This window comes from Canis lupus, chromosome 1 (assembly GCF_011100685.1).
Source record: "Canis lupus familiaris isolate Mischka breed German Shepherd chromosome 1, alternate assembly UU_Cfam_GSD_1.0, whole genome shotgun sequence".
NCBI classification, from domain to species: Eukaryota; Metazoa; Chordata; class Mammalia; order Carnivora; family Canidae; genus Canis; species Canis lupus.
The window spans coordinates 75,583,235-75,597,913 of NC_049222.1; positions in this window are offsets into that span (position 1 = coordinate 75,583,235).

Sequence of the window (14,679 nt, forward strand, 5' to 3'; positions counted from 1 at the left end):
AGTACCTAACTCACTGGGTTGTTACAACACTTAAATGATACAGAAAGTTTAAAAAACTTAACCACTTGCCTGCCATGTTCATGAGTCCTCAGTAAGGGAGATTAGAGTAAGGTGAACAGAACACACAACCTGCAATACTCACACAGAGGGTAATGCATGAAGCACCACTTTCCTTACATTTTCAGAGCCAGGAGCTGCACGGCCACTATTAGACAGAAAATAAAATAGTGTCCTTAGTAGGCTCATTTTAACTGTGTGTACTCTTTAACCCATTAAGTGAATTTAATGTCAGAAAAGGGGTAAAAACAAAAGAAAGTTTACGCAAGGTCTCCAGTGTTTTCCAGATCACAAGGTCTGCCTCAGCGATGGTCCACCTCTCCTCAAAGGGGAAGTTTAACCAGTGAACTCCAAGGACCAATCTTGAACAATAATGATCCAGCCCAGCCTGACTTGTGGCCACTTTTTCCCTCCTCTTCCAGGTGCTGAGGCTACAACGGTCTTCCCCAAAGCAGTTAAAAACAAGATCTCATAAGATGTTATTGTATCTTGAGTCTCTGTTTACTGCTGTGGGTCTCAACCAGCAGGGATTTTTGCCTCTGGGGGGACATTTGGGAGCAATGCCTGCAGACATTTCTGATTGTCACCAAGTGGAGTGGGGGAGGTGCTTTTGGCATCTAGTGGGGAGAGGCCAGGGATGCTGGTCCAATTTTACAAGTGAGAAAACTGAGGTCTGAGGTATCCTGAGGTAAACTGAGGTATACTGTTACTACACAATCAGGTGTAATCATGCTCCTTCGTATTGATTCAATTCAGCTGAAAACATACTCCCACACAAAAACCTCCACGCGGATATTTATAGGGGCTTTATTCCTATTTGCCAATACTTAGAAGGAGCCAAGGTGTCCTTCAGTAGGTGAATAGATTAATTCAGCGCTAAAAACAAATGAACTATCAAACCATGAAAAGATTCGGAGGAAACATAAGTGCATGTTACTAAGTGCAACAAGCCAGCCTGAAGAGGCTGCATAAGATTCCAACTACATGATATTCCAGAAAAGTCAAAACTGTGGAGACAGGGAAAAGTTGAATGGTTTCCAAGGAGAGAGGGATGAACAGATAGACTACAAAGGATTTTTAGGTCAGTGGAACTACTCGGTGGGACGCCATAATGGTAGATACACGTCAATAAACATTTGTGCAAACCCATAGTACATACAGCACCAAGACTGATCCTAATGTAAATTGTAGCCGTTGGGTGATAATGATGTGTTAGTGTAGATTCATCAGTTGAAGCAAATGAGTCACTCTGGTGAGGGATGTTGATAATGGGGAAGGCTCTGCATGTGTGGAGGGCAGGGGATATATGGGAAATCTCTGTACTTTCCACTCAATTTTGCTGTGAACCTTAACTATTATAAAAATAAGGTCTATTTTTTTGTGAAAAAGAAAAAAAATTTAGCTCCTCTCAGGAAATTCAGATATTATTGCCCTGGAGGGGTTGCCCAATCCTCCCATTGAGTCCCTATTATATCCATGTTTGGAAACCACTGGCTTAACTGAACTGCTGTCTGCTATTTAATAGCTCCATGACTCTGTGAACTTTGGCAAACTCCTTCACCCATGGCTTCAGTTTATTAGCCACAAAATGGGGATAATCTCTTTATGAGACTCTGGGAAGGATTTAAGGAGGATTCAGTGTAGGATAAAATATCTAAACATCCACCACCATCTACACTGCTCAGTCCCTGGGCTTAAAATGTTACCATAAGCTTCTAGTGGTCTTCTGGTTTTCAACCCCAAGCTATTTTCTATAGTGCAGCCAGAATGTTATTTAGAAATATAAATCAAACCTCTTTCACACCCCAATTTACAATCTTCTAATAGATTTCATGACATTGAACAAAATAATATTCTTTAACCTGGCTTTTAGGATCCGGCCTATTTCCTCTCTTACTCTACTGACCATTTTCTTCCCCTTCTCCATGATAGCCTTTGTTCTCCACCAGCTCAATTCAAACCCACCTAAGAATATGTGCTATAAATGCAGAGTTCTATGTCTTACCTCAGACATAATGAATGGGCCTGTCTAGAGGAGAGATCAGAAAATACAGTTAAGCCTTAAACAACATAAGTTTGACCTGCACAGATCTACTTAAACACAGATTTTTTTTCAGTTTGCTCTGCCTAGAATGTTCTCCCTGTCCTCCCATCTACCTACCCCCACCTGCCCACTACATCCCCTCCACTCTTGCATGCCAGCTCCTAACTCAGATCTGCACTGCTGTCACCTCCTCAGAGAAGCCTGCCCTTCTGACTTTAATTTTATACCTAGCCCATATCACCACCTACTATTTTTCTTGTTCATTTATTGCTTGATCATTGCATTGTCTATCTCTTCCTATTGGAATGTCGCCTCTCTAAGAGGAGCAACTGTCTGTCGTGTTCCTCACTCCTGGCCTGTAATAGGCATGCAGTACACTCTGCTGAATGAATGAAACAAAATTATGCAGGGGTAGAGGAGGTGTTTCCAAAAATGTCTTTGATGATCATACCCCAACAACAAGTATTACTTTCATAGCACTCTTTAACACTCGTTCCAACATTTAGAGTACCTTACTGCATTACTCCTTTTGCACATTGACCTCTCTGATGCCCTTTTAGGGTAAGGAACATTTTCTTAATTATCTTTTCATTCCCAGCATCTTGCTCAGCATCTGACACATGCTAACCGTTCAGCAGTTATTTGTAAACCAGATGAATGAATGAATACTTCTCAGTTTAGTTTTATTTCTTACTTGCCAACTTTCATTTCTCATTTAGTTGCTTCCTGAATCATTCCTAATGGCATTACTTTAACTCTATCTCCTCTCCTCATACTTGTGGTTGAGACCTGCTCACATTCAACATTCATCTCTCCTGATATTGGACTAGACTATGCCCTCTAACTTGGATCTCCAAACTTCTCTCTTTTTCACCATGTCATTTCTCTGAATTCTCTCATTTCCTCTCTCCTCTACTCTTGCCCATTTTTACCTCCCTTATATGCCCTCAGAGGTAGTGTTTCTCCAAGGATAGTCAGAATCAACTCCATCAACTGCTATAAATGCAGAGTTCTGTGTCTTACCTCAGACATAATGAATGGGCCTGTCTAGAGGGGAGATCAGAAAATACAGTTAAGCCTTGAACAACGTAGGTTTGACCTGCACAGATCTACTTAAACACAGATTTTTTTTTCTGTAAGTACAGTACTGTAGGGATCCCTGGGTGGCGCAGCGGTTTGGTGCCTGCCTTTGGCCCGGGGCGTGATCCTGGAGAACTGGGATCGAATCCCATGTCAGGCTCCCGGTGCATGGAGCCTGCTTCTCCCTCTGCCTGTGTCTCTGCCTCTCTCTCTCTCTCCCTCTCTCTCTCTCTCTCTGTGTGACTATCATAAATAAATAAAAATTAAAATTAAAAAAAAAGTACAGTACTGTAAATGTATGCTTTATGATTGCCTTATTATTTTAATAGCATTCTTTTCCCAGCTTCCTTTACTATAAGAATATAGTATATAATATAGATAACATACAAAACACGTGTAAATCATCTGTTTATGTCATTGGTAAGGCTTCCAGTCAACAGCAGGCTATTAGTAGTTAAGTCTCTGAAAAGTCAAAAGTTATACTCGGGTTTTTGACTATGTAGGATATTCAAGTGTTAACTGTATACATTTTTAACTTTCAAGATGTTGAAGAAAATATGTCTCTTTTACATGAAAACTGTTTTTTAACTAAAGGCTGTTAAGAACACAATTAGTAAATATAGAAAAAGCTTCCCTATTTCTGCCTAAAGGCAGGAAATCAATTCTCCTTTCACTGGAGTTAGACATATATCAGCCCATAGCTGGCACCAAAGGAATCTGCAAACAAACTTTGTTAAACTAACTTTTCCCTCCCTAGTTAAGGAGAGACAAACTACCTAGCCCTAGTTGAGCCTCCCTTAGTCCAAACACCTTGGTCTTGTCAGTGCTTCACAAATATATTGTTTTCTTATCTAAAAGGTATAAAAGCTTCCTGCTCTAGTTACTTCTTGACATCTTCACTTTCTTATGAACATGTAAAAATTCAATAAAATCTTCGTGCCTTTCCCTTTGTTAATCTTTGTCAACTTAATTTTTAGCTTCATCTTGTGATCCTAAGAGGATTGAGAAAGATTTATTCCTCTCCTGCAATTCTTGAGGGCACCAACACTTAAAACATCTACTAAGGTATTTTTAATTTTTGTAAATAGTGCCCTCACAAAGCAAAAAATTCTAATAGTGCGGTAGAATTTCAGTGACTTGCCACAAGTAACTATAGAATTCCTGTTATTTAATAAGATGACCAATAATCCAATAGAAAAATGGGTGAGAGACATGAACAGACATTTCTAAGAATGGTCAACAAACATATGAAAAGATATACTGTCTTGACAGAAAAAAACATCCAGATCTATATCTATAGCCCCTCAGAATTCTTGCACTAAAACATATTCAAGAATGTTCCCAGCAACATTGTTTGTGATATAAAGAAATGGAACAACTCAAATGTCCATCAACAGAAGACTAAATAGGTAAATGATATTGATTTGATTGATTCAAAGGAATACTATACCACAATGAAATAAGTGGACCATAGCTATAAGCTTCAACATAGATTATTCTTAGAAAATAATATGAGGGGGGCACCTGGCTGCCTCAATCCAATGAGCATGGGACTCTTGATCTCAGTGGTTGTGAGTTCAAGCCCCACATTGGGTATAGAGATTACTAAAAATAAAATCTTTTTAAAGAAAAAAAGAGGGGCACCTGAGTGTCTTAGCTGGTTAAATGTCTGACTCTTGATGTCAGCTCAAGTCTTTATCTTTGGGTTGTGAGTTCAAGCCCTGCATTGGGCTCCACTTCCAGCTTAAAAGTAAGGAAAAGAAAAAGAATTTGGAGATATATAATGGGGAATGTAATTTTTTCTAACCTTCTGAATTATTTTTTAAGAGTTTTATTTATTTATTCATGAGAGGCACAGAGAGAGAGAGGCTAAGACACAGGCAGAGGCAGAAGTAGGATCCCTAAGAGAAGCCTTATGCAGGAATTTGATTCCAGGATTTTGAGATCACAATCTGAGCTAAAGGCATAGGTTCAACCACTGAGCCACCCAGGCATCTACTATCCTTCTGAATTCTTAACTGAGACCCTCATGTAATAAAAGATAGTTTTACAAGAGAAAAACAAACAAGTTTATTTACATACATAACTTCCAGGGGCACCTGGATGGCTCAGTTGATTAAGCCTCTGACTTGGGTCAGGTCAACATCTCAGGGTCTTGAGATGTAGCCCAGAGTGGGGCTCTGAGCTCAGCAGAGAGTCTGCGTCTACCTCTCCCTTTGCCCTCCTCCACCCCAACCAATATTTCTGCTATCAAAATAATCCAGATGCCAAAAATGCATATTTTGTGGTGCCATATTCTGCTACCTTTTAGGGGGAGAAAGCGAATTAACTAGTTGCAGAAGAATAAACAAAATATTATACCATTTGTATAAAGTTTGTAAATAAACAATACCAAAGAATATTTCACCTAAGGGTGCATACCTATATTGCAAATCTAGAAAGGAAGGAAAGGCAATGACCTTCTAACAAATTCAGGACAAGGATCACCTTAAGAGATGAGGTGGAATGAGAGGCAAAGTAATGAGATAGAGAAAAGTCCATAGAAAATGTCAAGAATGTTCCATGCTGAGGGATTACCTCATAGGTGTTTATTTTATATATATTATGTCTCATAATTTACATGGTATTTTATTTATTCTCTTGAGGGTATATAATATTTCAGTATTTCCAAATGAAATAAGAGATTCAAATGATTTAGAACAGAAAGCATATCTCCCTCTATCCCTGTGCCCCAATCTTCAGAGGATACTACCCTCAGAGACATTCTAAGGACTAACAACTCTGGGTGCATATATACACCTTTTTACGCGTATGGTACCATAACACATAAAACGTTCTGCTTCTGCATCCTGTATTTGACTATTGCATTACAATGTATTAGACTGTATCCTTCTATATCCATCTTGTTTTATTTAGTATTGATGGGGGAACACAGGGCTAGCTGAGGACAAGGCATGAGCCTGGGGCAGCACATTGACAAGTCTTGAAAGAGGCAGAGAGACATTCCTCTACAGGTTCAACTGCTTCGATGTTAATACTTTGCTAAGGGCAAAAGGCAATCTTAGCCCGACCCCCAGGATCCTGTAAGTCTACTTTAACATATAAAAATTATTTTGTTTTTTTAAGATTTTATTTATTTAATCATGAGAGACACAGAGAGAGATGCAGAGACACAGGCAGAGAGAGAAGCAGGCTCCATGCAGGGAGCCCAATGTGGGACTCGACTCCAGGATCCCAGGATCACGCCCTGGGCCAAAGGCAGTTGCTCAACCACTTTCTTTTAGAAATTTCCCTTTATCTCTAAACCCCCAAGATACGTGTTGGCAATCATCCTCCAAGCACATGGCTCACTGATATACATCTGAAGGGTCCCATGACTCAAGTTTTATTAGATGGTAATCAGTGACCTTTTCACAATAATAGCCACCACCACCACCACCCCAAGGTCTTGGAAACCTCACTTCCAAAATTCCTTAGAGTACGCTATCCTCAAACCCCTCCCAACTCTCAGGTATATAATCAGCCACCTCTCATAGGCCCAGGGCAGCAGCTCTTCCTGCCCATGGGTCCTGTCCTTGTGCTTTAATAAAACCACCAAAAAAAATAAAAAATAAAAAATAAAAAAATAAAACCACCATTTTGCACCAAAGATATCTCAAGCATTCTTTCTTGGTCATTGGCTCCAGACCTCACTCTACCAAACCTCATCTATATTGCAAAACTTCACCACGATTGAGTTGTTGAGCTCTTTCACATTTATTTGCAGGAGCTCCTTTTATTTTTTTAATAGGTTTTTCATACGCAAATACATTTTCCTCAGCTTGTCTCTTATCTCTTGATTTTTGTTGATATTTTTCCTCGTAAAACTTGTATGTTTTCATGTTGCAAATTCATCAAATTCTTTATTGGTTTGTTTATGGTTTTTTTCATCCGAACCTAGGCCTTTCCCATTCTAAGTTTTAATTTCCATATTTTCTTGTTTTTAACATTAATATGGACTTGTTTTTAACATTAATATTTTTATCATCTGCATTTCTTCTCATGTGTTAGAAAACAAAATTCAACCAGGTAAATTTAAAGATCTAATTGATTTTATTCCAAGATTATGAGTTAGGCAGCACTCCTCCTAGTAGATGGAAAAGTGTTCCAAGGAATTGTACAAAATAAGAGGATTTTATATGCAAGAGAATGGAACAAAAAAGTTAAGAATGGATTACTTGAAAAGAAAAAAAGTAGATTACTTCAGACAAGGCTACCTTCCCTTAGGGGAAGTGTTCTCAGGCAGGCTACCTCACTAGTGCTGATCAGAATAGGGGAGCAAAATTTACCAACACAAAATATGTCTCTTTGCCATATAAATTATTTTAGGCTGATTATGTTTAAGAAAGAGAAGGCTCAGCAAGAACCTTTGATATTCCCCTCATTTATCTAAAATAATAGAGATAAGAGAAGCCTGGGTGGCTCAGCGGCTGAGCACCTGCCTTCCACCCAGGGCATGATCCTGGAGTCCCAGGATCCAGTCCCATATCTGGCTCCCTAAATGGAGCCTGCTTCTCCCTCTGCCTATGTTTCTGCCTCTCTCTCTCTCTCTCTCTCTCTGTGTGTGTGTGTGTGTGTGTGTGTGTGTGTGTATCATGAATAAATAAATAACATCTTAAAAATAAATTAAAAATACAATAAAATAATAAAGATAAGCTATCACCATAGGTAACTACAGTATAATATGAATAAGGTGTGGTAGACTGTGAGGGTCTTAGCAAAGTCCGTTAAAATTCCTCTCTAAATTCCAATGTCTGTGTCTCTGCAGACATTTGTTTACCAAGAATGTATTCTTTCATATGCCTGTGAATTACATTCCTTCTCTTTGAAGTCCCAGACCCCTATACTTTTCTCCTTAGCTCTGGATAACATATGAGCCTTATTTTCCTGACTGCCTATGGGCCTCATATTCTTAGAGAGGCACTGTATATATATAATTAATCTTTATTTTCTCCTGTTGACCTGTTTCATGTTAGTTTAATTCCTACACCATCCAAAAAAAATATTTAAAGATAGAGGCAAAATTTTCCTACCTAATAAGAGAAAGTTCCAGACTAATTGGTTTAAAATTCCACTCCTATACAGGCTGAAACCTTGATCAGGTGAGGTATTAAGTCTAGCAGTGGCTTAGCAAAAGTGACTCCATTATAGACATGTTGTCTCTTTTTAACAGTAATAAAAAGGAAAATTGGGATCTCGTTCTTTTTTTTTTTCTAATTGGTCATATGTTTTTCCAGCACCATGCACTAAATAAGTCATATTTTCTCAGCTAATATGATATGCCACCTTTTTCATGTAATAAATTTCTATACGTATCCAGGTCTGATGAATCCATGCTTTCTCATCTGCTGGACCTCATCTGCTATCAAGGGCAACTCGTGTCCTTAGAACATAGAGCTTGTCCAAAGAAAAAGAAAGCTTGCCCAAAGAAAGCTCATTAACATGGAGCTGCTAAGACCTCTCATTACAACTGTTTGTAAGATTAAATACAAAGGACATCTAGATATGGTCCAGCCTTCTCCAGATCCAGTGTGTAATGATCAAAAAGCCCTTCCCAGATTGGGTTTCAATCATTCCCTGCAAAAGACTGATACTGGATTAGCAAAACATACCTTCTCCAGGCAACCAATTTGCTGCTGATTTTCAAGATTAGCAACATTTTAATCTATAAAGAGGGATATTGATCTCAGCCCTGTGGGAATAGGACTTCACTAAGCACAGAACTCTGCTTTGAATCAGTTGTAATAGAAGCTTTTCTGAGGTACCTCTACCCACGGGAGAATTTTCTTCTTCCCTTGTCATGTGGGTTAGCCTCGGAACCAACCTGAAATTTTTTTCTGATTTCTTGGCAAATTTTGCTATCAGCCAAGTTCTCTCATAATTACTCTTAAAACACCCCTCTTCACTATCAAAGGATGTTAATAACCTTGAGAATTCAAAGTGTGCATATTAGACATTCTGAGTATCATGGACTCTATCACACAGATAGTATACCCCTACTATGTGTAAGGTGCCATACCAAAAGCTATGGAAAAGATAAAGACATATGTGACATTGTCTTATTCCTCAAGGACGTTGGTAACCCACCAGGTAAACAAGGTAAACAAGTCACAATAGTACAAACTATAATAGGATCAGAACCATTCATGCAGATGTGAGAAGCTTAACTGGGGAGTCTTTCTGTATAACTGTTACTATGTGACTTAGTCATTCTGGGTGTCTCTCTTCTTACTTGAAAAATGCAGTAAAACCCATACTTCTAGTGTCAATGAGAGAAACAACTGAAACTTACATGTAGAAAAGTATGCTACAGTGCCTGGTGCACTTGTGGGCACTCATTACAGAACCATCCTCCCATCATTACAAAGTGCTATGGGAATACATTGAGGGACCCCATCATTACTTCTTGGGCATTCCAGGATGAATAGCTTTTACAAAATTAAAGACTTAGAGTTCAGGTAAAGGCAACAGTTTGGAGAGAGTACAGAAGCTGGTTAGGGGAATTCCAGGGTGCCTGAAGCGTGCTCTCCCTACCAAGATCAGTCTGGGAAGGGAGTAGAAGACCAGAGAGGACCACGAAGAATGTAGTTAGAAATTCTGCTCTGAGTCCATAGATGAGGCATTAGGTCTTGGATCCAACCAGAGAGCTCAGCAACCAGCCTATGCTAAGTAAGGGTGAGCTTTCTCTTTTTCCTATGTAATCTTTTCCCGCTGGCACTTTATCCCTTGTATTTGAAAGATGCATCTCCTGGGCTCTGCCAATCACGACTGCATCTTCCCATGTGCATGATGCTAACCAGAATCTCGTTAGGGGATCATTTACTGTCCTCCCACTTTATTTCACTAAATACTAATATTCCTTTCCATCTTGACATAATAAAACTCATTGCCACCTTGTTCTTCCAGCCTCAAATATTCCATTTTCCTTCCTCTTTGAATGACAGAGGTTAAGGAAGCACTATAAAAGTATACCTTAATTATGCTGTCAGACTGAAGCTTTTCTAAGGTATTTATCAGGTCTACAAGGGTGGAAGAGAACAAATATAGGGGAAAACCATGTTTTCAAGGATTTAAGATGCATGAAATTCTTAATTATTAAGAAACAGATTTACTGTAACTAATTAAAGAAAAGTTTTTTGAAAATAACAAGGTTATTTTCAGTATCCCTAACTGGAACCTACCAGAAATGCCAAGTTTAAAGATGAGGGTTATGGGAGCAAAACCAAAGATAAATGGCAGCTACTAGGTTGACATCTGACATCACCTATAACCAGGCCAGACAGGGCCAGTATTTAGAACTCACTGGATTTGCAGAACCTAATCAAAAGCAGAAGGTGGCCCTAGAAGCATATCACCTCAGAGAATGGGTTCAGTAAGTCTACTTTCCACAGTAGCCACAATGATTTCTTTTAAAAGGTAAATAGGATCATGTCACACCCTCCTGTACCCTCCTCCGATCATCTTCACACTTCTGACCTCACCCTCAGTCCCGTTGTCCACAACTCCATCACCCTAGCCACCCGGACACACCTCATGACAGAACATCATACTTTTGCACAGTCAGTGCCCTGACCATCCTTCTGCCAGACACCTGCTTGCACCATTCTCAGGGAGGCCACCCTACGAAGACTGAAACCAGTCCTCCTACTCTCTGGTACCCCAATGTCCCTATTCTACTCAGTTTTTCCTTTTTTTTTTCCATATCTTTGATCACTATCTAGCATTACAGGAAGTCCTAGCCATAGCAATCAGACAACAAAAAGAAATAAAAGGCATCCAAATCAGCAAGGAAGAAGCAAAACTTTAACTGTTTGCAGACAACATGGCACTCTATATAGAAAATCTGAAATATTTTCTAGAACTAGAACTAGAAAGATTTCTAGAACTAATACATGAATTCAGTAAAGTCACAGAATATAAAATCAATGTACAGAAGCCTGTTGCCTTTCTACACACAATAATGAATCAGCAGAAAGAGAAATCAAAGACCCAATCCCATTTATAATTGCACCAAAAAGCACATGATACTAGGAATAAACCTAACCAAAAAGGTAAAAGTTTTGTACTCTGAAAACCATAAAACACTAATGAAAGTAATTGAAGATGATACAAAGAAATGGAAAAGCATTGCATGCTCACGGATTGGAAGAACAAATATTGTTAAGTGTCTATATTATCCAAAACAATCTACACAGTGCAATCTTGATCAAAATACTAATAGCATTTTTCATAGAACTAGAACAACAATCCTAAAATTTTGTGTGGAATCACAAAAGATCCAAAATAACCATAGCAACCTTGAAAAAGAAAACCAAAGGTGGAAGCATCATGATTCCAGACTTCAAGTTATATTACAAAAGTGTAGTGATCAAGACAATATGATAGGGGTGCCTGGGTTGCTCAGTTCATTAGGAACCACTCTTGATTTTGCTCAGATCATGATCTCAGGTCATGAGAACAAGCTCTGCTTTGGCTCTGTGGTCAATGTAGAATCTGTTTGTCCCTCCCCCTCTGCTCCTCTCCCTGTTCATTCTCTCTCTCTTTCAAATAAATTAAAAGTATTTTTTTTAAAGTTCTTTAAAAAACACAATATGGGGGATCCCTGGGTGGCGCAGCGGTTTGGCGCCTGCCTTTGGCCCAGGGCGCGATCCTGGAGACCCGGGATCGAATCCCACGTCGGGCTCCCGGTGCATGGAGCCTGCTTCTCTCTCTGCCTGTGTCTCTGCCTCTCTCTCTCTCTGTAACTATCATAAATAAATAAAAATTAAAAAAAAAAAACAAAAACACAATATGGTACAGGCACAAAAATAGACTTCTGGATCAGTGGAACTGAATAGAAAACCCAGAAATGGACCCACAACTATATGGTCAACTAATCTTATACAAAGCAGGAAAGAATATCTAATGGAAAAAAGTCTCTTCCACAAATGATACTGGAAAACTGGTCAGTTATATGCAAAAGAATAAAAGTGGACCACTTTCTTACACCATACACAAAAATAAATTCAAAATGGATTAAAGACCTAAATGTGGGACAGGAAACCATTAAAATCCTAGAGAAGAACACAGGCAGTAACCTCTTTGACATTGGCTATAGCAGCTTCTTACTAGATATGTCTCCTGTGGCAAGGGAAACAAGGGCAAAAATAAACTATTTGGGACTTCATCACAATAAAAACTGCACAGCAAAGGAAACAATCAACAAAACTCAAAGGCAACCTACAGAATGGGAGAAGATATTTTGAAAATAACATATTTGATAAAGGGTTAGCATCCAAAATATATAAGAACTTATAAAACTAAAACTCAGTAAAAAAATAATCCAGTTTTAAAAATGGGCAGAAGACATGAATAGACATTTTCCAAAGAAGACAGGCAGATTGCCAACAGACACATGAAAAGATGTTCAACATCATTCATTATCAGGCAAACACAAAACTACAATGAGATATCACCTCATAACTGTCAGAATGGCTAAAATCAGCCACACAGGAAACAATAGATGTTGGCAAGGATGTAGAGAAAGGGAAACCCTCCCCACACTGTTGATAGGAACGACACTGGTGCAGCCACTCTGGAAAACAATATATAAATATATATAAATAGAACTACCTTACAATTAAGCAACTGCACTACTAGATATTTACCCAAAGAATACAAAAATACTAATTCAAAGGGATATATGCACCCTGATGTTTATAGCAGCATTATCAACAATAACCAAATTATGGAAAAAGCCCAAGTGTCCATTGACTGATGAATGGATTAAGATGTGTGTATATATATATATATATATACATGCACACACACACAATGGAATATGACTCAAACATAAAAAAGAATGATATCTTGCCATTTGCATGGAATCGAGAAAGTATTATACTAAGCAAAGTAAGTCAGAAAAAGACAAATACCATATGATTTCACTCATATGTGGAATTTGAGAAACAAAACTAACAATCATGGGGTGGGTGGAGGGAGAGAGCTAGGCCAACCAAGAAACAAGCTCTTAACTATAGAGAACAAACTGATGGTTACCAGAGGGGAAGTGGTTGGGAGAATGGGAGAAATAGGTGATGGGGATTAAGGAGGGCACTTGTGAGGAGTTGGATGTTGTATGGAAGTGTTGAATCACTAAATTGTATACCTGAAACTAATATTACACTGTATGTGAACTAACTGAAATTTATATAAAAACCTATTTTTAAAAGAAAATCATAAAGAGAAAGTACATTTACAGTACCATACTGTATTTATGGGAAAAAATTCAAATGTATGTGGGCCCAAGGAGTTCAAACTCATGTTGTTCAAGGGTCAACTGTAAAACCCTCACGTGTTTTCAACATGTACAAAACTGTAGTTCAACATGTTTTTAAAGTCTTATGTCCCTATTTTCCATTTTTGGAGGGACAAGATAAATGTTGTATTCATTATTTGTTAAAAGAACAAGCTGAAGTGTTGGGCTATGGCATTCTCCAAAATCAATAGGGGGGTGCTCATTTTGCCTGGTCTTTTCATTCCTGTGTGTCAACAGCTTCCAGAAAGAAAGAATATGTTTCTTTGGATAGTTAGGAAATTTCTGAGTTTGACTTTAGCAGGGAGCAAACAAATCCCTTTGGACAACTGCACTGAGTTAGAAATTCACCTCATTTTGTTTTTATTTTAATTTTTCATTGAAAAAGAAGTCATCCTTATTAAAGGTGGAAGAATTCTGTAATGCATACCTATATGTCTTCCAACTGGATTCACTGACATTTTGCTACAATTCCTTTTCTCTCTCTCTTAGAATTAATTCTGTGAGAACTTGTGAACATCAATTTCATCCCTAACTATTTCAGCTGTGTTAAAATCCATTATAATGAGCTTTAAGGAGACAGCAAAATCACTTGACCTTCTTTGAGTTTAGTGTAGGTGAAGGTGGCTACCAAGCCAATAGTGTAGCGTTATAGGAAGCTATAACTAAAAGGGAACTAAAGGAGTAGCAGATCAACCCCCTTCATTTAATAGGCAAAGGAAACAAAGCCCCGAAATTAAGGGTATCATAGGTCTCATTATGGTAGGCCCGAAGTCAGTGTAAAGGTATCAAGATATGGGAGAATTTGCACACAAGGTGGACAAACTGCAATGCATGCATAAGTGGCCTTTGGTCCAGTCAAATAAGACATGACACACTGCAGGCAGCAACATGTCATGGATACAGGGTACAGGGTAATGAATCACCCTGGCTGGATACGCTTGTGTATTTGAGGAACTAGGGACCTGAGCTTTGGCCAAGAACGAAAAGAAGTAGCAGAAACACAAAGACTCCCATATACCCCTACATTCAGATTTTTGGTGTGTGTGTGATACTGATGTTTGAGTACTTTGAAAAATAATTAAATTTAAGGTGGCAGATCTTTGCTATGTTCTGGCTTGTTTTATCTTTGGCACCGATCAGGAGCACATAGTCAGCCACTTAT